Here is a 23645-nt window from a genome sequence, read left to right on the forward strand (position 1 = left end):
GCAGTCTTTCAGATATTTTAACACTGCTATCATATCTCCCCTAAGTGGGTTTCTTTTTTGTAAGCTAAACACACCCAGATCAGAGATGGTATTCTGCAGGTTCTGACCAGTTCTGGAGAACCGGTAGCGGAAATTTTGAGTAGTTCAGAGAACCAGCAAATACTACCTCTGACTGGCCCCATACCTATCTATTCTCTGTCTCCTGAGTCCCAGCTGATTGGCTGGTTCTTCTTTTGTTGCCCTGCACAGGAGAACGGACCTGGAAAGCAGGTTAATGGGGTGGGGAGGGAATGGGGATTTTGCAGTATTCTTCCCCTGCCACACCCACCAAGCCATGCTCACAGAACCGGTAGTAACATTGTTTTGAATCCCACCACTTACCCAGATCATTTAAACTTTCTGCCTATAGTTTTATTTCAAGATATTTTGCTATCTTAGCAACCTTCCTCTGAATTTGCTATAATCTGTTGCTGTCTCTTTTGAACTGTGTTGACTGGAACTGGATACTATTTTCCAAATGGGGATCTAACAGTTCCTTTGATCCAGATGGTTTGCTCCTCTTAATGCAACCCAAGATAGCATTTGCCTTTTTTTAGCAGCTACATCATAGTGGTGACTCGTGTTTAATTTGTGGGTCAAACAAGGATAGCTGGATTCCTTCCACATACCCACAAATCGGGCCTTTCCTATATTTGTGCCTTACATTTGTCACTTTTGAAAAGTTATTCCTTCTTATTTGCATGTCACAGTAAAGGAAAAGGATGAATAGTCTTGATGGAAAATGGAAGGAAGGTATAAAATCAGCATATTTTTGACAGTGTCAAGAGATTGCAGTTCAAACATGCATGAGAAGGAGCAAAAGAATCTCAGCACACACACACACACACACACACAAACACATGTACACACATACACACTTGCTAAACTGTTGGATTAATTCATTGACTGATTCATTGATTGATGGATTAAGGAGGAGCCACCAACTCACTGAAAACTTCTAGTGACTCCCCAATACTCTGGCCTCAACTAATCATTTTAGGCTTCTCAGTGTTGAATTTTTTGCTATAGTCAGTCCATTCGTCTTGCTGCTGGTCACCCAATTCTTCATCCTTTCACTTTTCCCAGCATTATGGACTACTTAAGGGAGCTGCCAATTTGTCTAGACTTACTTTAACAAGGTGAGTTTTGGTTCATCCTCTTTTCAGACTATTTTTTTCTTCTTCTTATCACTCAGACCAAGGGTCTTCAAACTTGACAGCTTTAAGACTTGTGGACTTCAACTCCCAGAATTCCTGAGCTAACCCAACTGGAGGAGGAATTCTGGGAATTGAAGTCCACAAGTCTTAAAACTGTCAAGTTTGAAGGCCCCGACTTAGACCCTAAAAGCCTGTCCCTGTTTCATGATTCTCAAAATGTATTGTCCATTGTCCAGGTCTTGTTCAGATCTTCTTCCCTGGAGGCCCAACCATAGACATTTCCAAAGTGAAAAGCATGCCACGTCTCTTAATTATTATTCCATTATTTGGCAATCACGAATTGAAGTTATCACCGTTCAGATTGAAAGCCTCAAATAGAGCAGATGGCAGCTTGGATCTGACTTTGTCTGATTTTGGAGAAGATATGCATGAGTGACATGGAGCATACTTTGGATAGAAGTCCATTTGAAAATCCCAGGGCTTTAGGGATTTCTGTTTGGGACCTTAAAATGCACAGAGAGACATCCTGAACTATAACAATGGCAAACGCTTCCAAGATGTTGCCAAGAAAATCACACAGATTTGTTCATATAGCCATGAAGAGTTCAGTTCAGTTCAAGGGATATTTTTTATGATATAATTTTTCAGTATTTAGATAACGACAGAGAGGAACTTCAAAGACCGACAAAGAGTGGAACAGAATGATTATTTGGTGCATACCACTAAGCCAGCCCAATTCCAGTCCAATTTATTCCCAGGAGTTGCCCAGCAGTTTTGAAGGTCTTTCTGAATAAAGACTATCTGTGAAATAAGGCAGAAAATGTGTATTTTCTCATACTTCCCAAGTCCTTCATCCTATCTTAGAAAATCCCACTTGAACCCTGGCACGTCTGCTTTAAAAAGTCAGGTAAAAAGAATCTCTGGACAGTTAATGCCCATCAAAGTAAATCTGCTTTTCTAATTGGTGCTCCTGAATTCCTTGCCAGTACAAATATTATAATCCCAATTTAGAGAGGGCAACACATGTAGGTCAGGACTGAACTGTGGAGTCCTTGGTCTTCTCTGAGCCTGATGTTTGCTTGCAGACATTTACATTACCCAACTGGATAACAACATCCGTATGAGTGCTGGTGAGGTTTCCTGCCTGTGCATGTGTCTTGCTCTGCTGTTTCTTATGAGGTTTTTCTCCTTGGCAGCTACTTCATTAGAACATTGCTTTCTGCTTGATTGTTTGTCTAGTGTCGATCCCTGCTTATCTGATTGTATGAATCTCCTTAGGCTGAGCTATGATTGTAACAAAGATTTGATTTGAACTGAATGCTCAAATCAAGGAACCACCAAGGAAGAAGCCTCATCAGTGGTGATATTCTACTGGTTGGGCCCGGTTGGGTGAACCAGTAGTTAAAAAATGCTACCATTCGCCAAACTAGTAGTAAAAAAAAAGCTACTGTTTCAGCCGAACCAGTATTTCTTTTTTTCCCCCTCCCAACATTAGCTGTTATGATGATCAGCTGTGACGGGATCCCCCTCGCTGTCTTACTGCTTCACCCACGAGGCTTCCCTGAGGCCCAGGAAGCAAAAAAAAAAAAAACGGAGCACAGGGAGATGCTGCAAAAAAAGGAGAAGAAACCATGCCCACCCAGTCACATGGCCACGTCCACCTAGCCATGCCCACAGAACTGGTAGTAAAAATATTTGCATCCCATTCCTGAGCCTCATCCATACCAAACTTGGCAGGACAGGCCATTTATATATATTTAGAAAGCGCAAGGATGAAGATTCTTGTGACACATCTTCTGGAGAACGATAACTAAACTGTTTGCCTTCTGTATGCAGCTTCTGAAGCATCTTTGCTTGGACAGAAAGATGCTAAAATCACCATTCAGATTTAAAGATGTAAAAAAAAAAATCAAAGAAATAGCAAGGCGAACTCTTAGAATTAATGCATTGTGTTTGCATATGTGCATGAGTGAGCATGTGTCAAGGGATGATGGATGTAGAGGAGAGGAAATTCAGAGAGGAAAATCCTTCAATGAAATATGGATGAAATCCTGAGGAGGATAAACATACCCCGGTGGATTAAAAGATTCTCTAGCCACACTTAAATGGAAAGATTATGTGAAATTCCTGAATAATGTGGAATAAAAGGGACCCAAAGATCATTAACGATAATCAGAGATTAACAAGCACCAAAACACAAGATGGCGGAGGCGTGTTATCTGCTGTCAATTCAACTTACTTTAGTAGCAAAATAAGACAGATTTGCTGCATAATAATGATGATAATACAGATAAATGAGCTAACTCTTAAATCTTTAAAGCAATATTTTAAAGTATTTGTAAGACTTCAGCGATTTATCTGCAAAGGACTTTCTCATTTCTGTTAAGGGCAGAATCTCCCAGATGTACGAAAACTATAAATTGCACAGTTGGAGGTTCATCCTGAGAAGGATGATTTTTTAAAAAGAAACTTCGGGCTTTTTCCAATTCCCCTCTTAAGGTGTCAGCACTTCTCATGTTTTGATAATGTGGTGGCCCCATGCAATTTTTTTTTGCTGTGCTTCCTGCATTGTAATGACCAAATTGTGGTACAGGTGAGTCCTCAACTCATGACCGCTATTGGGGCCAGAATTTCAGTTGCTAAGCAAGGTGCCCCATTTTACAATCTTTATGGCCGCAGTTCTGAAGTGAATCACATGGTCCTTAAGCAAATCGGCCTTCTCCCATTGATCTTGCTTGTGGGAAGCTGGCTGGGAAGATTGGAAATGGCGATCTTGTGACACACACACACACCCAAGACACTGCAGTCATCGTAAATACATGCCAGTTGCCAAGCACCTAGATATTAATCACGTGACTGTGGGAACGCAGTGATGGTTTTAAGTGTGAGGAGTGGTTGTAAGTCATTTTTTTCAGTGCCATTATAGCTTCAATACAAAATGAACAACTGTTGAGGACAACCTAGAAAGAGAGAGAGAGAGAGAGAGAGAGAGAGAGAGAGAGAGAGAGAGGGAGGGAGAAATAATAGAATAGAAAATAGAATAGAATAATAGATAGAATAGAAATATATGATAGAGATAGATAGATAGATAGATAGTGTTATGTCCCTGGAACTCTAGGAGTTCCCACTCAGGTCCGTTCGCGTTGCGGGGGCGGTTTTCCCCCTCGCTCATTGGTTGGTTCTCCCCAGCAGCCAGCTATAAAAGCAGGCTGCGGGGTCCAACCAGTCGCTGATCGCTGCGAGCCAGTTCCAGGCTTGGCTAGCACGTTCAGTCCTTTATTATTACAATAAAGTATTTGTTGCACTCGTGCTCTGGTTCAGCCTCTCATTACCCAAACTTAACACTGGCGACGAGGATGGGATGGCTACCAGAAGCACAATGCAACCACTGAATCACTAATCGCCGATCCGTAGCCAGAGAGAACGATCGGCAGGCGATAAGAGCAAAACGCTGATCCGCAGCCAGAGAAAGCGGTCAGCAAGCAACGAAAGTGAGAAGCGTCTGTAGCCGCTTGTTAGCCCAGCTACAGGAAAAGTGAAGCGCTGCGAGCCGCAGCCGCTCGTTTCTTTAGGCGCGAAATTCAAACGGCTGTCATTTGAATTTCTGCCTTAAAAGTACAGCGCGGTGCTGTATTTCGAAGTCACTGACGCCCACGCAGGCGCGAATTTCAAAACGCTGCCAACGGCCGGCAGCCTAGCCTCGTGTTAGCCCAGAGAGAAAGAGAGGGTTGTGAAAAGCCTCTCCAGAGCTGAAATCGCTTGCCTGCCACAGGCACTAGAAACCTTCTGCTGCTGCCCCAGAGAGATCTTTTTTTCCAACAGATTGTACAACCGACTTCCTCACTATGAATTCCAATCCAGTCTTCCCAGCGTTCAAGCCGGATGAGGAGAAGTGGGAGTCATACAAGAACCGCTTTAACCATTACATCGACGCAATTGGGCTGGCTGATGCAGGGGAGCACCGGAAAAAATCATATTTCCTGATCTACTGTGGAGCCATCGTTTTTGACACTGCCACAGCACTCGTGGCTCCACGTGAGTTAAAAAACGTTCCATGGTCAGAACTGTTAGAAATCCTTACTAACCACTATTCTCCCAGACCTTCACAGATTGCCAGGCGATTCACTTTCCGTATGAGGAAACAATCAAACAAAGAGACCATCAACCAGTACATGGCCGCCCTCAGGACCGCAGCACTCCATTGTGGGTTTGGAACCTACCTGGAGGACATGCTCCTCGATCAGCTAGTCTGCGGAGTCAAGGATCTCCACCTCCAAAGGCGCCTACTCGCTAAGAAGGACCTCAACCTCGCACAAGCCGTCGAGGAGGCCCTGGCAGCAGAATTGGCAGCACACTCAGCCACCGAAATCCATGGTCCTACTTCCAAGCCAACGACAGTTCCAGTCCACTCTGAGGAGGTGGTCATAGAGGAAGACCCCAGTGATGAAACCGACATCCACCGCCTCACCAACGCCAGACAACCGCAGGTAGGAGCCAAGCAAGAAAGCATCAGTCCACCCAAGCACATCACCCTGTGCCTATCCTGTGGTGGATCTCATCCGAGGGCCACCTGCAAATTCAAAGGAGCCACCTGCAACATCTGTCACAAAAAAGGGCACATCGCGAGGGTCTGTCAAGCCTCTCACAACTCGGCACAAAGGCACCCTTCCTTTTCACATTCTGGACCTCAGAGGCAAGTATTGAACTGTCGCACTCACCACCATGCCTAGCACCCTTACCATTCCATTAGTAAAATCTCTCTCTCCGTTTTGTTAGAAGGTAAGCCTTGTCGCATGGAGGTTGACACTGGGTCAGCGCTCTCAATTATCTCGTGGAGCACCCTCAAGAGGCTACAGCCCAGTCTATCAAGAAGCCGGCTCCAGAGGTGCCAGTTTAGCCTGAAGGACTACCAGGGGAAGGACATTCCTGTAATCGGCAGAGGCAAGTTCCTTGTCAATTTTAAAACTTTCAAAGGTCACCTACCTCTAGTGGTAGTTAACGGCAATCTCCCCACACTCTTGGGGCTTGATTGGTTTCCCCATCTCGGCCTAGGGCTAACAGGAGTCCATGCTGTCTCAAACTCCGACACTGACTCCTTATTCGCTGATTACTCAGATGTATTCAGCGAAGAGCTGGGGTGTTATAACGGTACCCCTATCTCATTCTCAGTCGACCCCCAGGCAGTCCCAATCAGGCTAAAACCACGTAGAGTCCCATTCGCTATTCGGCCTAAATTAGATGCGGAATTGGATAAATTATTAAAACAAGGGGTCATTGAGCCAACAGATTTCGCCAAATGGGAGACGCCCATTGTCACACCCCTCAAAAAAGACGGTAGCCTGAGAATTTGCTCGGACTACAAGACCACAATTAATAAGTTTTTACAAGTTAGCGCTTACCCAGTGCCCGTCATTCAGCATTTATTACACACTTTTGAACCTGGCAGCATTTTTGCCAAATTGGACATGTCTCAAGCGTATCAACAGTTCCCTGTTGACAACCAAACAGCGGAACTCCAGACCATTGTCACCCACAGGGGTGCTTTCCGGTGCAAGCGTCTCCAATTTGGCGTAAGTGTTGCCCCAGGCATTTTTCAATCCCTCATGGAGCGGATTCTGCAGGGCCTCCCTGGTGTAGTACCCTACTTCGACGACATCTTAGTCTCGGCCAGGGACAGACCCCAACTCTTCCAGAGAGTTCGAGCAGTGTTAGAGAGGTTCAGACAGCATGGCCTCAAATTAAAAAAAAGAAAATGTGCCATTGCCACTAGACAGGTGGACTTTCTGGGTTATAAAATTGACGCCTCAGGCATTCACCCCTGGAGTCCAAGGTTAAGGCAATTCACGAGGCACCCACTCCAACCTCCAAAACAGAACTGCAGGCCTTCTTGGGGCTATTGAATTTTTACGCATCCTTCCTGCCCCATAAAGCATCAGTGGCAGAACCACTGCACAGACTGTTGGATAAAAAATCGCCTTGGCACTGGGGTCACAAAGAAGACTCCGCTTTTCGCGCCGTCAAATCACTACTCACGACAGAGGCGGTCCTTATTCAGTTCAACCCCAACCTTCCATTAGTGCTAGCAGCAGACGCATCCCCTTTTGGAATTGGGGCTGTGTTAAGCCACAGGCTCCCCAATGGCTCCGAGGCTCCCATCGCTTTTTTTTCCAGGACGCTCTCTGCGACAGAGCGAAATTATAGGCAAATCGATAAGGAAGCTCTAGCAGCTGTCGCAGCAGTGAAGAAATTTCACAATTTCTCTTTGGCCACTTTTTCGAGCTGGTCACGGATCATAAGCCTCTCCTGGGTCTACTAGCTGGGGACAAACAGACCCCTCAAGTCCTGTCTCCTAGAATGACGAGATGGACCCTTTTCCTAGCGGCCTACTCGTATAGACTCATACACTGCCCAGGAAAAACATTGTCCCACGCAGACGCCCTCAGCCGCTGCCCCCTGCCGGCTCCAGCTGAAGACCCTGCTCCGGTCCATGCTATTTTTGAGGTCACCCAATTGGACCTCCCCATCACTGCCCTTGACATTGCGGCCAAATCCAAGACTGACACAACGATCGCCCAGGTACTGGACTGGGTGAGGAGGGGGTGGCCGGGCGGTGATGTTGAAAACAAATTCACACCCTTCAAGACCCGCCTACAGGAGTTATCCAGTTTGCAGGGCTGTTTGCTGTGGGGCACTCGAGTGGTCATCCCGACCTCACTGCGTACCCGAGTTCTGGAGGCGTTGCACGAGGGGCACCCTGGCATTGTCAGAATGAAGGCATTAGCACGCAGCTACGTATGGTGGCCGGGCCTCGACGAAGACATCATCAGATGGGTAAGCTCCTGCCATCCCTGCCAGGAATCCCGTCCAGCCCCTCCAATTGCCACCCCCACTAATTGGGAAAGCGCCAGCGCTCCGTGGTCCAGAATTCACATCGACCTAGCCGGCCCGTTGCACGGAAAAATGTTCCTGGTGGTCGTGGACTCCTACTCTAAGTGGATTGACGTGGCACAACTATCCACGACCACCACACTAGCAATTACCAAGGTATTAACTCGCCTGTTTGTAACACACGGGCTGCCTGACTCCATTGTTTCCGACAATGGCCCACAGTTCGCATCAGCCGAGTTCAGCCGTTTCGCTGCCAACCTGGGCATCCGCCACATCTTCACGGCCCCATTTCATCCTGCCAATAACGGATTGGCTGAAAGAGCCGTTAGGACCACTAAAGAAGCCCTAGCTAGGTTCAGCAAGGATGACTGGCACCACAAACTCTCGCGTTTCCTGATGAGCCAGCACTCAACTCCGTGCACAGTCACTAATAAGTCCCCAGCTGAGCTCCTGATGGGCAGACGCCTGAGGACTGTATTGGACAGGCTTCACCCACATTACTGCCCTGACTCTCCCTCGCTTCCACATCGGGGGTTAGGCATTTTGTCTTACAGGAACCCGTATTCGCGAGGAACTTCGCTGGAGACCCTCTGTGGATCCCGGGCGAGATCGTGGCCATCACCGGACCCAGGTCATATCGGGTCAGACTGGAGGACGGCCGAATCTGGAGAAGGCACCTGGACCAGCTGCGAAGGCGTCACAGCACCCTCGTCAGCAGTGACTCAGAATTACAGACCGGGGCGAGGCCACAGCATCAACCCCACATCAGCACCAATCCCGTGACCTGTTTACACCAGCAGCCGATCCAGGAATCCGAACACGGACAGCGACGTCCAGATGGCTGACCAGTCCGAACCAGTCAACGGGAGCACGTCCCCAGTGACCAGCCCTATGAGTCCCGAGCCAACCCGAACCGAGGGGCACGTTAGTGACTCCCTACCGATCCTGCCTTCCCCTACAGACTCTGAACTGACAGACAACCCACCAGAGCTGCGCCGTTCTGGGCGCCAGCATAAACCTCCTGCCTACCTCAAAGACTATGCGTGTTCGCATCTGGGGGAAGGGTGTTATGTCCCTGGAACTCTAGGAGTTCCCACTCAGGTCCGTTCGCGTTGCGGGGCGGTTTTCCCCTCGCTCATTGGTTGAGTTCTCCCCAGCAGCCAGCTATAAAAGCAGGCTGCGGGGTCCAACCAGTCGCTGATCGCTGCGAGCCAGTTCCAGGCTTGGCTAGCACGTTCAGTCCTTTATTATTACAATAAAGTATTTGTTGCACTCATGCTCTGGTTCAGCCTCTCATTACCCAAACTTAACAGATAGATAGATAGATAGATAGATAGATAGATAGATAGATAGATAGATAGATAGATAGAGAGATAGATAGATAGATAGATAGATAGATAGATAGATAGATAGATAGATAGATAGATGATAGATAGACATAGACATAGATAGATATAGAAAGAATAGAATAGAAAATAGAATAGAATAATAGAAATATATGGTAGATAGATAGATAGATAGATAGATAGATAGATAGATAGATAGATAGATAGATAGATAGATAGATGATAGATAGATAATAGATAGATAGATAGATAGTCTTTTTCTTTTGAAGATGTTTCACTTGTCATCCAAGAAGCTTCTTCAGCTCTGAAAAAAAGAAAAAGAAAAAACAAGAAAGTCCATTTGCCTCCTGAAAAAGCACCTTTGGGACAACCATGACCTGGATGACTGAGATCAGGAAACAGTCAATAAAAATTGTTAGGATACAAGCAACAAGGTTACAGGCATAAGTGGAAGGAGATGGGTGAAAGGAAGGATGGGATGATTAATAGTAATAGTAATGCAGACTTAGTAGTTTGACAGTGTCGACACTGGTCACGGGTCCTTCAGTGGATCCCACTCTACTTTTTTTACTTTTCTATGAGGACAAAAGAAAAGAAAACAGAAGACCAGTGAAGGAATCCTAGCTTGTCCTGTTCCTTCCTCTCTTTGCCCAGGAGGCATCTATCGGAGCTCCATCCTCAGGTACACAAGCCATAGGCAATGTCATCTGGTCTCTTGGTAAAGAAAAATTAGTCTGTGATGAGCTGGAACATATCTAGTTATATTTCTTTCTTTTAAAAAAAAAAAATCTTCCCAGCAAAACAGATGTGGAAGTGATCTGATGATCCTAGAAAACAGTCTTCCGAGGAAATTAGAAAAAGGAACAAGTTACATTTCCCCATCCACCCCTCCTTCTTTTGGCATCTGTGGACAGGCCGAAAGTAACAGCATATGTTTTAAACAAGAAATGTGTGAAGCCTTGAAATCCAGCCACCCAAAGATTACCATTAAATTTCAGCAGTTCAGTGAACCTGTTCCTTGCATTGGGGTGTGTGGGATAGCTGGTGTCGATTTCCACCTATTTGGAACTCACACAGGTGCACATTCTTAATGCAATTTCAGGAAACGAGTAGAACGTTGCAACAACAGGGAGTTGTCAGTGGAGGGCTGACCATTTCCATTCCCTGGGAAATTTGCAAGAGAGAGCAGGCCCAGATTCTATAGGATCCATATGGACATGACAGCAGAAAGCAGTCAGTGGATCTGATAAAGGAATCTTATAGAAAAAGTTGGGAGGAAGAGAGGAAATTCCAGATGGCTTGAATCTTCAGATGTATCGAGCAGCTGCAATTCTCAGGATAATAGTATGTTTGAGCAGCAGCAAGCTACAAATATCAGGCTACTAAAAGGGGCAGCCTTGTTTTCTTTGGCTATTAAAGAATTTTCTTCGGATATTTAAAAGAAGAAAAAAAAAGTCTTCAGTCAGCCTGAAACAAACCTAAAATGCCTATATCCAGAACATCCTACAAAAATCGGAAGGAGGGGTGTATCAGAGGAAGACACAGGAGTAGCTGAGCTGCTTTTAAGAGTTGCATACAAAAGAGGCTTTGGTGGGGGGATATTGCTTGCCATTATTAATACATCAAAATCCAGCACCCTTCCTTTAAAATCCCAAAGCCCAAGGAAAACATTTATCCTAGAAAAGTTTCAAGTGCAAGGGAAACATTTATGCTGGAAAAGTGTAAATACAACACAGATAAGTTGGTGAGTGAAAGACTTGACACTGTGATTTTGCAGAAAGAAAAATTTTAAAAGATTTTAAAAGAAGGGATGTTGATGTTTTCCTTCTGTCATGCATAAACCACTTTCTAAACGGAAGAAGAAAAATTAATGTGGTCCATCCCTGCCTCACCACAGTTTGTAATTCATGACAAACAAGAGGATGCTGTTTTTTAGAAGAGGATGCTGAATTAGAAAAATCCAGTGTTTCTAGAACGTGGCAACTCTAAGACATGTGGACTTCAACTCCCAGCATTCCCTAGCCAGCCAGCTGCTCTAATTCTTTCACCCATGTCAGCCCAAGTCAAATCCACTCCCCAAATTACATCCGAACCCTGAGCAGGTTTTTTTTTTATTCTTTTCCTGTCTCCACAAATGTAAATTTCCTTAAAGCCAGTGGGAAATAACACTGAATGGCTTTGGCAGCCATTCCACACTTTGACTGAAAACAGAGATGCCCCAAGCGGCAAAGGCACGCCTCTTCCCAACCAGTTCAGCTCTGCTATTCCAAAGGAGATTTGTTTTTAATTGGATATGATGCGTCAGCCCTCTAAGGTTGGCGGATGTGCAGTTCACAGACCCCCTCCTCCACACGCCCGCGCTCGCAAACTTAATTACCCAATTGTGGTAAATGTTTCTGAAAGTAACCGGTCCTCGTGTTAAATTGATGTTTGGATGCCGTCTCTTGAACTGGGTCCCTGAGTTATATCGGAATAACATCTGGGATGATTTTGGTTGCTCGGGGTCTGGATCTGGAGTCTAGGATGAAAGAGAGACTTGCCCTCCAAAGCAGAAATGGGGGGACAACCCCAAATATAGTTTGTATAGATGGGCAGGCAGGGGTCAAGATCTTCCTTGAGTGCCATTCAGTCAGAAACTAGGCTTCACAGCATCCCGAAGCAGACACCTTGTCCTGACAAAACCCCTTTTTATTAGGCTAATGTGAATTCCTATCATTCATATCCAGCAAACAGTTTTTCAAGGGTGAATTGCAACCACAGACCTTATCAGGCTTGGAGAGTTGCCAGGCCGATAGCTTCCAAGCGCAACGCTGTACCAGAAAATACTTGGCAAGGAGTCTCTGAGAGTCACGGACAAATCTTCACACTAATTAAACAAATTGTCTCCTAACCCCCTCCCCTTTTACTCTTTATTCCCTATGGGAGTGGCCATTCACAATTCACCTGTGCCTTTACTCCCAAGTCAACCCTTGTTCCTTAGCTGTTCCCTTCTCCTGGCAGCTCTGCGCATGCACACATTGGGAACAGGCTCCAGCTGTTCTTCTGCCCCACTGATCTCCAACTCCAAAGGCAGCTGATAACTGTCAGACGGCTCTGGCCCCATCTCTGCCTCTGACACAGAGCCCTCATCAGAGCCTTCCCCAGACTCCAGGACTAGCCCAGGTTCCTCCCCAACCTCCTCACTGTCTGAGTCTGCTGCCAGCTCTGCTGGCCGCTGTCGGGCCGCAACACAGAAGGCAATGTAGAGAGGTCAAAAGGACCCAAAGGTGCTTTTTCAAAAGGCAACTGGACTTTATTTTTCCCTTTGTCCAGTTGCCTTTTGAAAAAGCACCTTTGGGACAATCATGACCAGGATGACTGAGAATCTACATAGACATGTCAAAAGGAGGTTCTGTAGGAGCCATGTGAAAGCCAAGTTAGTCTAGACTGGGATAATGAATGAATAGGATGATCACCTGGGTACTCACCTTCATTAGAGGACTACTTTCTTACATAGGTTGACTCTCCTTCTACTTCATAACTAATCCAGTGCCTTCTCTTATCACTCTTCTCCCATTTCTCTCTTCATTTTACTGTTTATTAGTACATAGTAAACTAGTATTTACTAGGATAAAAACTATCATTAATATTGAGAAAATTAATTAACAAATCATCTTGAGTTCAGAATGGATTATATCCAATTAATAAAATCATCTTCTTCTTCCTCCTCCTCCTCCTCCTCCTCCCCTCCCCCTCCCTCCCCCTCTCCTCCCCCCCTCCTCCTCCTCCTCCTAACTTGTTCCAGGTTGTTCAGCATTATATACAGATGTAAAAAAAACCTGTAATGAATTCACCAATGAGGAAAAGCAGAATTAAAACTAGTTTCAGGAAGACAAATGAAGCAATAGCTGAATGACACTGAAGATGGAAAGCAGATGGGTTTCATTTGAATAAGCAAGGATGCAGGGTGCACTCATCACAGTTTCCACATTATTTCACTGCTCCCAGGTCTTAAAGGAAGCTTTCTAGTCAACAACGAAGAAATCCAAACTTCCTGAATTCCTTTACCTCCATATCTTAATTTGTCACTGCGGCATGGGTTCCCATGAGTACTACAAGTCTTCCTCCTGTGAGTTTCAACAGCAGCCTGGATTTATTGCGTTGTGGGCTGGATAGATTTTTTCATAATGCAAAAGTTTAAGAATATATTTTCCAATGGATGAAACAATGGAAATAATATAAAACCAACAGTCTGTAAAGACTCTCAGTCCTCCAAGTCATGTGTTGTCCCAAAAGTGCTTTTGCAGGAGGCAACTGGGCTTTCTTCCTTTTTCTTTTAAGAAGTTTCACTTCTCATCCAAGAAGCTTCTTCAGCTCTGACAGGATAAGTGGGGAATGGAATATAAAGCCAACAGTAGAATATTTGCAAGTTTCAAATTCTAGAGTTAAAACTGGTCTAGATAAATAGCTCACTGTGCACTGGAATTTACTGCTTCAAATTACAGGTAGATGAATAGGAGCAAACAATCTTTTTTTCTCCCCCATGTTGTCTTAAATGTTTTAATTGGTTGAGTTTTATATTTTAAAATGATTTTCAATTTTTGATTGGGAGCCACACAGATTTTGTTGAAAAATGGTTGGCTATATAAACATAAAGACATAAAAAAGGGAGGGAGGGAGGAGAGAGGGTGAGAAGAAGGAAGGAAGAAAAAAAGGAAGGAGGAGAAGGAAAGAAAGGAAGGAAGGAAGGAAGGAAGGAAGGAAGGAAGGAAGGAAAGAAAGAAAGAAAGAAAGAAAGAAAGAAAGAAAGAAAGAAAGAGAAACGAAAAGAAACGAAAAGAAATGTAATCCAGCTACAATCACAATCATCCAAGTGTGGATTCCTTTTAAATTAGAGGCAGGTATGTCGAGACATTCTAGATCAGGGGTGCGATTCTGCTGGTTCAGCCTGGTTCTATAGAACTAGTAGCTCCAAAGAGCAAATGACACCGAATCGGTACGCTGCAACAATCTTCTGGTCTTCTATTTGGCCCACCCACGCCATTCGGGCTCTAAGCTGTGCTTTATTCCTGGCTTTTTTCTCCTCAGCTGCTTTGCGCGGCACAGCTGAGTGCCGCCATCATCTGAAGAAGATGAATGCTTGCCGGAACTGGTAATTTATAAATAGTGCGCACGTGCATGCAAAGCGTGCGCTCACCGAACCGGCTGTTATGCTGGTTGGATCCCACCCCTGTTCTAGATGCTTTGGCTTCCAAATCCCACTGCACACAAACAACCATGGCCTGGCAGAAAAGATGATGTGGACTTAGTTCCAAACATCTGGATGATACCATGCTAAGTACATCTTTTTTTTAATGAAATAAATGTTGGATGGGCCTTATGAGGTAACATCTCCTGCATTTTTCATGTTTCCTTTTCCTCCCTCCCTATAATCTTCACAAGGCCCTTTGATCGCTGCTTGTGGGTTCCTCTCGGCAATAAAGATAGCTGGCTCACAAGTTCATTCTTCAGTTGGCTGCATGAGAAACAGACAAAGGCTCTCTTGAGTCACCCATAACGTCACTGAGATTCGTAACTTCAATATCATCTCAACCTTCTTTTTTAAAAAATCTGCTTAGTTGATTCACACAAAAGGCTCTTTCAGTCCTGGGATGATGTCAGCTCTTTGGGGATGAGATGAAAATGCGGATCCATTTTTGTTTTTGTTTTGGGTGAAAACAACATCGTTTTCATTTATTGTAGTGGAAGAACTTAGCATTTGAAAACAGTTTCCTCAGTGGTGAGATTCAAAATATTTTTGCTACCAGTTCTGTGGGTGTGGTTTGGTGAGCATGGTATGGCTTGGCGGGTATGGCAGCAGAAGGATAATGCAAAATCTCCATTCCCTCCCCACCCCACTAACCTGCCTTCTAGCTCCGTTCTCCTGTGCAGGGCAACCAAAGAAGACCCAGCCAATCAGCTGGGACTCGGGAGGGAGAGAAGAGATGGGGGCGGGGCCAGTCAGAGGTGGTATTTACCGGTTCTCTGAACTACTCAAAATTTCCGCTACTGGTTTTCCAGAACTGGTCAGAACTTGCTGAAAACCACCTCTGGGTTTCCTCTTAGCTACCAAATGAGCAGCACCATTTATACTGCTATTGCCAGCCAGTTAATGTCTCCTAGACAATATTATGTTTTCTCCTGAAAAATCCCCACACCTCCCTATAATCATCTAAAGACTTTCCGTCAGAAAAGCCAAGTTTTCACTGGATCCTCAATTTAATGTCCTCCAGATATTTTGGGATCTGGAGCATTCACAGGAAGCCAAGGTTTCATCAGAATGTGCATTGTGACGTCAGGACACTCGATGGTGTAACACCAAGGAGTGTGCTTGTGTGTGTGTGTATGTGTGCACTTGTGTTTTTGTGTATGTGTCAAGTATGTCACATCAGATGTTTGGTTATTTTCACACCATGGTTGGGATCCCTCATTCTACAATTTCCAGCCATATGATATGAAAAATATCCTTAAGTTACCTTTCTATCCTAAAGCTGTTAAGCTGAATTTCCTGTGAGCAAAAGAATTAGAATTAAGTACATTATGAATAAATTTGCTGGATGGAGCAATGATCCCAGGACAGAAGAGTGCTTTTAATGGGTCTCCACCACTTAATTAAAAGCATCAATATGACTAATGCACTCCTTCCCAGATGTAGTCATTCAGTGTAACCATTGGTGGAAAGGATCTGTCTTTTTTCCCCCACAAAAAAACATCCTTCTGCTCAAAAACCACAAACTCCAGGAGATGGAGAAAATACTTTGAAATACCTCTTTTTGTACTGTCTCTCCCTTTAAAGAAACAGTCAGGGCCTAGCCTTATTTTTGGATGTCATTTGATAACTGAGGAAAACGGAGTGGGGGCCGGGATGTTTGTTCTAATAAAGGTCTTTTGTAAAATGTCGGAGCTGGTTTTTAAAGCAAAAATATACACAGTGTTATCTGCAGGAGTAGGGGTCAAAAAAAAGGAGAAGATTGCAAGGAAGCAACATCCTGAGCATCCATGACTATAGAGAAGGCGAGGGGCTTCTGCTATCTTGGTTTTTATGAGTTCCCCTGCAAGGAGGTCTCATAAGGAATCTCCCCGTATGAGAATTCCACCTAATGGGATCTCCGAAGTGAATGTTCTTTTAATTGCTGCTCCTACACTGCAGAAATCTTGTCTCATGGAAAGAAGGGCATTTTCTGTCCTGTCTGAGTTTCCTGAGCACACTTATAAACCATTTACTCCAAGTGAAGGAGGAGGGAATGTCAGGATTGAAGATATGGTATGAATTTGGCAAAGACTTGCCTTCAAATGTTTTCTTTTTAGTATAATTTTGATATTGCATTGGGTTACAGATGAATGATAAATTTTAAAGGGTTTTCCCCTCTCTCTCTCTTTTTGTTTAGCTCAGTGATGTTTCTGTTGGTCATCCAGAATTTTTCAGGAAGGAGTGGCCTATTAATAAAATAAAGAGAGAAAGAGAGAGGAAGATGAGGATTTGTCCCCATATTTGTCTCTTCCATAAGCTAAACATTCTCATCCTTTAACCATAAACATTGGATAGAAAGATGATAGAGATAGATAAAAGATAGAGATAGATAGAGATAGTTAGATAGAGATAGATGATAGATAGATAGATAGATAGATGATAGATAGATAGATAGATAGATAGATAGATAGATAGATAGATAGATAGATAGATAGATAGATAGATAGATAGATAGATATAAATGATAGATAATAGACGATAGATACATAGAGATGGATATGGATAGATATAGATAGATAGAGATAGATGATAGATAAATAGACGATGGATAGACAATAGATAAATAGAAAGATAGACAGATAGATGATAGATAACTCTCCTCATTTGTCTTTTTCATAGGTCAAACATATTCATTGTTTAACTATAAATATAAGTAATATAATAAATATAAGAGAAAAGTGGGGGGACCTTTACCCATTCCAGACTCTTCACCATCTTGGTACTTGCTGCTCCAGGTAACAGTTCACTCTGAAACAAACCTTAGGATAGAATTTTCCTACATCATCAGCTCTCATTTAGGAATGGATCAGCATTTAGCTCTCCAGGATTGTTTGGAGAAGGAGGGGGACAATAAAACCCATAAGGCATTTTTCTTAACCTGTTGCCTCCATTTTTCCTTCTCTTTGCTGCTTCCTCATTGGCTTGTCCTGGACTTTTCATTCTCCCAGCTCCTCCAAGATGGGAAAGGAGTGATTGTCTGCAAAAGGACCTGAGCTTTTAAGTGCAGTTTGCAAATGCCCCTCCCTGGTTAGGTCCCCAGGTGTGCATATTCTCAGCACTCAAGGAATTAATTAAGTATGACCAAAACACCTGGAAGGTAATTAGGCTTTCCAGATGTCACCTTTTGACCAGTACCATTCAGGCTGGTCCTGCTTTTTTTTTTTTAAAAAAATAATTTATTCTTTTAAGTAAGTCCACCAGTCAGGCATGTAATATTGGCCCATCTAAAAGCATCATGTGAAGCCACTTACTCCATTTCAGGTTCAGGATTTTGAGCACCTTCTCTTTATTTAAAAACTCATCCTTGGATCTACTGTGACAGAGAAATATGAATTGTTTTGCTCTGTCTCCAAGTCCCATCCAGTTTGGGGCAAGTTACAGCTACAGTGACTGATTAATTGGATCAAGCTAGGAACAGGGCAACGGGGCAGGAGACAGGTGTCAATATTTTGCTACTGCCCCAGTCCAAAATGTTGACAGCAATGAGATTTCTTCCCACTGGACAAAGCAGGATATTTAAAAAAAGATGGTGCCCATTCCCACTTGATCAAATCCATGTTCCTTTTTATGTGTGTTATGCCTGCCACACCCACACAAATGGGTAACTTTCAATTGAAGTCAATGGCCACTATATTGTCCTATTTGACCCCACACCCTCAAGATAGGGCCTGTCAGTATGTTGCTTGGGGGAGGGGAGAAGCTTATCAACCCCCTCAACATCTATGGAATTTCTCCTTCATCCAGGTCATGGTTATGAAAGGACCTTTGGGGCGACCCCTTCAAAAGGCACACAAAATGGACACTTGTTCAGGCCAAATTCCAGTTACTGTTTCTGAATGAAAAAGAGCTGAGGAAAAAAGTCACTGGCCCATCTAAAAAGTGCAATTCTTGGTTTCTCCTTGATTTCTTAGTGTTTTTGATATCAACCATGACATCCTTCTGGACCATCCATGAAGGACAGGAGTAGGGCTACTATTTTGCGGGGCTTTTCCTTGTTGAACGGGTGGTTCCAGTCCATGAGGCAGGGCAAAATATTCCACCAAAAGACTTCTACTCCAGATAGACAATTCCACCTAGAGAACTTTATCTAGATTTTAATCCTCCTTCCTTCCATTTAACTTCTACTGAAACCATTGGGAGAGATCATTGGCATGAAGTCCAGTATCATCAGTACAATTTCCTGACAGTGAGAACAATTAACCAGTGGGATGACTTGTCTCCACAAGTTGTGGGTGCTCCATCACTGGAGATGTTTAAGAAGAGTCTGGACAGCCATTTGTCTGAAATGTATAGGGTCTCCTGCTTCAGCATGGAATTGGATTAGGAGACTCTATGATCCCTTTCAAATCTTGTCATTCTGTTTCTGTTAGCCTGGAAGTTATGAGTGTCTAGATCAGGAGTGTCAAACTCTAGCCCAGGGGCTGGATCTGGCCCGTGGGGTGCTTAGGTCTGTCCACGGGACCACCCAACAGTGAAGGATCGGCTCGTGACACTTCTGCCAGCAAAAACGGAGCTTGTGAGGGCCACACGTGGCTCTCTCAAACTCTGTTTTCACTGGCAGAGGGTTGCCGGAGCCCATCGTAGCCAAAAATGGACCTCGGGAGTCTGATTTCACTGGCAGAGCGCTTGGGCCACCAACATGAATGATGTTGATCTGGCCACTCCCACACTGCCCCCCCCGCCCCCCGAGGTCAAACACAACCCTGATGCAGCCCTCAATAAAATCAAGTTTGACACTCCTGGTCTAAGTGGAGAGGAACAAAGTGAGATTCAATCTCTCAAAGATGAATTTGTGTTTGTGGGTCTAATGGTTCCTGGGAAATACCCATTGATGATTCTGAATAGTGTGATACTTCTTCATTCAGAAATGTTTTTCAGGCTGGGGATCATGTGAGACTCACAGCTCTATTTGATGAGCTTCAGTTATGTGTGCTTGTCTGTATATGTGTATGTCAGTTAGTGGATGTGTTTAGTTTATGTTGGCTTTGTTAGCCACAAAGGGCCTTTGAGATTAGGTGCCCTGCAACTGAAGTAAACAAACTCAGTTGCACTACTCCAGATTGAGATAGTTATATTTAGAACGTCGCAATGCATAACATGATTTCCGTTCAGATTTCTTGATCCATAATTTCTTTAAAAAATAATTGTCATCAAGTTTAAGCAATCAGAAATAGCACGTTTCCCCACACCCAACCCATGGGTGCTTTTGCCAAGGTGGTGTTAAATCAAAACGTTATAAAGCAATTGAGATGCATTAGTGCCAAGTCTTTAGTTTTATTGGTAACTAACATGCTCTTCTGTCTTTGATCTTGCATGCTTGTTTGAAACACACCATAAATCACTCCAGTGCTAATCCGGGCTTGCTATAATGACTGTAATTAAATTTTTCCATCCACATTTCTTTTAGAAGAAACATTGGGAACAAAAATTATAAATTGATCATTGCCAGATTCGTGTGACTGAGTTTGTTTTTTCTTATCCAGCTTGCATTGTTTCAAAATGGGAAGTTCCCAGTTTTCATCTTTTGATCAGTTAGGCTGCAGTTCTGCTAAGAAACACACCACTGGGTTGTGTGTGTGTGTGTGTGTTGGTGGGGAGCAGATAGAGGCTCCCGTGCCAAGGAAAATGAATTTATTCTGAGTTTCTGTTAATCAGGTCTTGATTTGGCCCAGGTCTCTTTGTTTTATTATTTTTTTTGTTGCTGCTATTAATCATTTTACCAGGCTTCTAAATATAAGCTGCTCATAGGACAATTTTCTCCTTTATGATGATGGAGTACGGAAAATGAGTAATCAAGAGATTTTTTTTATTTTTTTAAAAATGTATGCCTTCAGCTGCAGTTTACAAGGGATGGATCGGTGGATGGGGTTTGTTTTCTGCTGAAACTTTACATGTTTAACAAAACAATTTTCAAAATGAATGTTGAACTTGTACGATCTGAGATACTGAGATGACATTGTAGTTTCAGAATTCAAATTTTATGCAGCCTGACTTACCTTGCAGAAGTATTAGCAGATACTCTCCATGTAGGGTATATTCTAATATTAATAATTGTTATTAATTTTAACAAAGCATAAAATACAGAAATATAAAGACAGGTGAAGGTAAAATAGAAGAAAAGGGGAAGAGAGAGAGAGAGAGAAAAGCATTGACTGCCAACTTCTTTTGCTGCAGTATAAGAATAAGATAATAACATGAAACCTCAACTTATTAATTTTACATAATAGTTTATACTAGCCATTTCTAGAACACCAAATCTATCTAATCAAGAAAACCCAAAATGAAAGTTTCATTTTCCCCCCAATTCAAGCACAAAAAGTGGTTTCCAAGGAGAAACAAAATTAATTTATGATCTTCTCTTTAATCAATTTAGCCATCTCGGCTAACTCCATCAAGCCTCCATATATCAATATCTTGAGCTCTGGGCAGATGGGTGGGTTATAAATGCAAAATTTAATAAGACCCATAAAGTATGAATTTTCCAGACGGCTGTTACGTATGAGCTGGGTTGACAAAATCAGAAATGAGGAGGTGATAAGCCGCCTGGGAAAGCCAAGGGAAATCATCAAAACTATTAAAAAGCGAAAGTTAGAATATTTCAGACGTGTGATGCGACACCAGAAAAATGATAGAGAAAGACTGAAGGCAAAGGAGATCCCGGCAGAAGAAAAACATCATGGCTTTAAAATCTAAGGGACTGGTTTGGACAAAACTCAGCAGCACTTTTTCATGCGGCTGTGCAGCTGTTGATAAAAATAGGATAGCCAATAAGATGAAGATGGCACAAGAAGAAGGAGGATACAGTATACTCTAGTGCGTTTGATTGGCTTGTTTCTGGTTTCATTTGTCATGCGAACACTGTCTCTGATTCTTTCCTTTGAACCTCTTCATCCTCTAATTTCTGAGTGAAAGAAACCTTGCCATATTGTAAACTTTCCAAATTTGGCAGGATTTCCCAGATATTTTGCTAATAATACTTTGCTGAGTAGAAAACGGGCAGTCTTTTGTCAAAGACACAAGTTCAAGCAGAGGTGGGATTCAAATTTTTTAACAACAGGTTCTGTGGGCGTGGCTTAGTTGGTGGGCATGGCTTGGTAGTCATGTTATTGGCTGGGCATGGCCAACTCAACATCACTCACATCGAGGCACGCATCTCCTCGCCTGTCCTCTCATGACTGTGAGATGCTGCAAGAGTTGTAAGTGTGAAAAATGGTTATAAGTCACTTTTTTCAGTGCCATTGTAACTTTGAATGGTCACTCCACACAAGCAAAGTACCAGCAAAGAAGGGGAAAAATATTCCAGAGAAGTTCCAGAGACAGGAAGTCTAGTCCTGCCAAGAATGTAACAAGGGTTAACAGAGAGGCAGTTTTTGTAAGCAACACCAGAATGTTTCCTTCCTGCTTTCCTTACAGGATTAGGCCAGTGATTTCTTCTAACAGCCAGTTCTCCGAACTGCTTAGAAAGTTAACAACCGGTTCTAATGAATAGGTGCGAACTGGTAGAATCCCACCCCTGCCTCCAACTTCTCCAACATGCAGATGTAATCTCACGAAGAATAGTTTTAAAGAAGACAAATGCTTTAGCACCATCATGGTGAACCTATGGCATGCGTGTCACAGATGGCACGCAGAACCATTTGTGCAGGCACACGAGTCCAAGCCAAACTGACCTGCACTGCACATGCACGCTGTCCTGGGGGCTCGAGGGAAGCCTCTGCAACCTTTGGAGGCTGAAAAACAGGCCTTCTGAAAATACTGAAAGTGCCAAAACGGGCCTGTTTTTTGGCCTCCACAGGCTGCAGAGGCTTCCCTCAAGCCCCCAGGAGGGCAAAAATGGCTTCAAATGGGCTGAAAATTAGCTGGGAGGTGTGTGCATGTGCAGTGCAAGTAAGGGAGGTGCGCAGGGGAGGTGGGGCACATTGCATTGTGGGTGCTGGCATGCACATGCTTTTGGCACGCCATAACAAAAAGGTTTGCTATCACTGCTTCAACATATAAGTGATACTCAGTCTGTTGGTTACTACCTAAATGTTGGTAAAGTACATGTCAGGGTTTTTCTTCTTCTTTATTGATATACAGGTAGTCTTTGACTGACAACCATTCACTTAGTGACAGTTCATTTACAACAGCACTGGAAAAAATGACTTATGATGGTTTAGGATGGTGTCATCATGGTCACGTGATCAATGTGATCACTGGAGAGCTGGCTCACATTTATGATGGTTGCAGTGTCCAGGGATCATGTGTTCACCTTTTGTGACCTTCTGACAAGCAAAGTCAGTGGGGAAGACTTAACAACCCACTTACTCACTTAACAGCTGCAGTGATTCACTTAGTAAATGTGGCAAGAAAGCTCACAATGAACTTAGAATTTGAAGACAGTTTCCTCTTAGCTACCAAATGAGCAGCACCACTTACACTGCTATCGCCAGCCAGATAATGTCTCCTAGACCAGTGGTCGCAAACCAGTGGGCCAGGGTCAACTGGTGGGCCACGAGAAAATTTTGGTGGTCCACACAGAAATGTCCCCCCCCCCAAAGCAATTAATCCAAGCTGTGTGGGAACACAAGGCTGCACCACCCATAGGGCCCACCTACCCACTGGCCCCCATCCTTCGGGTGAGTGCAAACCTTACCTTGAGTAGAGCCAAGAGAGCTAGAAATGGAAGGTAAGACCAACAGCAGGGGAGGGAAATCCGCCCCGGGGTGGCTTGCTGACATTGGTGGGAAAGTCGGTCCCATATTCCAGAGCTGCAATAGTCACAAGACTGGACTTTTGGTTATCCCAGAACAGATCCTCCAGTCGATGGCAGGCTGGTGGACCCGGGTGGAGGAGCAACTGCTCTGGGATGACTAAAGGACCAGTCCTGTGACTATTGAAGCTCTGGAATATGGGGCCAACTTTCCCACCAACATCAGCAATCCACCGTCAGTCAAAATTCATATT

At 43.9% G+C, this 23645-nt stretch overlaps 1 long non-coding RNA gene across 1 annotated transcript in view; it reads right to left on the reverse strand.

The window, feature by feature from the left end:
- Positions 1-12397: 12397 nt before the first annotated feature.
- LOC148127445 (uncharacterized) overlaps positions 12398-23645 on the reverse strand; it is a 475162-nt gene continuing 463914 nt past the window's right edge. Inside the window, exon 2 of the long non-coding RNA XR_015741519.1 lies at positions 12398-12491. This is a non-coding gene — a long non-coding RNA (uncharacterized LOC148127445). The remainder of the gene's footprint in view (positions 12492-23645) is intronic.

This window comes from Pseudonaja textilis, chromosome 2, assembly GCF_049901715.1.
Source record: "Pseudonaja textilis isolate UNSWEBS1 chromosome 2, rPseTex1.2, whole genome shotgun sequence".
Lineage (NCBI taxonomy): Eukaryota > Metazoa > Chordata > Lepidosauria > Squamata > Elapidae > Pseudonaja > Pseudonaja textilis.